The sequence below is a fragment of the Laccaria bicolor genome, genomic scaffold, assembly GCF_000143565.1.
Source record: "Laccaria bicolor S238N-H82 LACBIscaffold_64 genomic scaffold, whole genome shotgun sequence".
Lineage (NCBI taxonomy): Eukaryota > Fungi > Basidiomycota > Agaricomycetes > Agaricales > Hydnangiaceae > Laccaria > Laccaria bicolor.
This window is the reverse complement of record NW_001889935.1, coordinates 48,639-50,138: the sequence shown is the minus strand read 5'-3', so window position 1 is coordinate 50,138 and position 1,500 is coordinate 48,639.

Sequence of the window (1,500 nt, the reverse complement as noted above, 5' to 3'; positions counted from 1 at the left end):
CGCGAGCCAGACACAATTTGTGTCCCATCACTTGAAAATGCGACCAAAGTGACCGGGAGAGTATGGCCATTCAACTCCTTCAGCTCAGCACCTGTCGACACATTCCACACCCGAACAGAGTTGTCATACGAGCCAGACACAATGCGTGCCCCATCGCTCGAAAATGTGACCGATTGGATATGGCTAGTGTGGCCCTGTAGCTCCATGAGCTGCACACCTGTCAATGCATTCCACACCCGCACAGAGCAGTCATTCGAGCCAGACACAATCCGTGTCCCATCGCTTGAAAATGCGACCGAGTTGATATCTTCAGTGTGGCCCTTCAGCGCCTTCAGCTCCACACCTATCGATGCATCCCACACCCGCACAGAGTTGTCACGCGAACCAGACGCAATTCGTGTCCCATCACTTGAAAACACGACAGAATTGACCGACAAAGTATGGCCCTTCAGCACCTTCAGCTCCACACCTGTCGATGCATCCCACACCCGCACAGACATGTCCCACGAGCCAGACACAATCTGTGTCCCGTCACTTGAAAATGCGACCGATGTGACCGGGGAAGTATGGCCATTCAACTTCTTCAGCTCCACACCTGTCGACGCATCCCACACCTGCACAGACTTGTCATACGAGCCAGACACAATCCGTGTCCCATCACTTGAAATTGCGACTGATGTAATTGGTGCTCCAGCTGATATGGTCATCAATGGCAAGTCAATAACGCCTTTGGTATGTGTAAAGGCAGGGATGCAAGTGAATTGGTTTTTCCAGTTCCGAGAGAGACTGGTGTTCCGTGACCATGTTGCCAACGCTGAGATGTACAGGTGCGGCGTCGATTTGGCAGCCGGGCTCCCAGTGAAATAAGTAGCGAAGTTGGCAGCTTCACCAATGTCACGCGCCAATTCTAAAAAATCGTTCCCGCACTAGTTGACAGCATTAGTTGTTGCAGTACGGCTCAAACTTTACAATTCATACCTTCAAGGCCCACTCACGTGCACGTTGAAGCATCGGAGTGCATTGATTGCGTAGTCCAAGCAGGTTCATGGCCTCAATCCAGAACAGGACACGAATTTGGAGAAAATCCAAAATGAGGCCACGAAGGTTATCGGTCTTGATCAACTGGGGCAAGTGGTGAGTCCAGTGCCGGACTGAGTATCTCAGAGCAGCACTAATGTTTTTGTTGACCTCTTCAGCAAGTGCGGCGTTATCACTGTCGAACAGGAAGGATGACGGTATTTTGCCCATGTTGAATCGCAAACCAGAATCAGACTTCTTATCAGAACCAAACTTCATGATGTGGAAGCAAGATTCGGCAAGAAGATTGTGATGGGCAGGTTCGTTGCATGAAAATGCAAAGTACTCCTTGTCCAAGGTGAAGTTTGACCGTGCTGGATCAAAAACGAAGTCAGGAAAGGAGGCATGGTACCAAAAAACTCGACCGTCTTGGGAATAAAGCACAGCGTAGAGATCGTCCAGAACAGCCTTGGCAAGTTCATG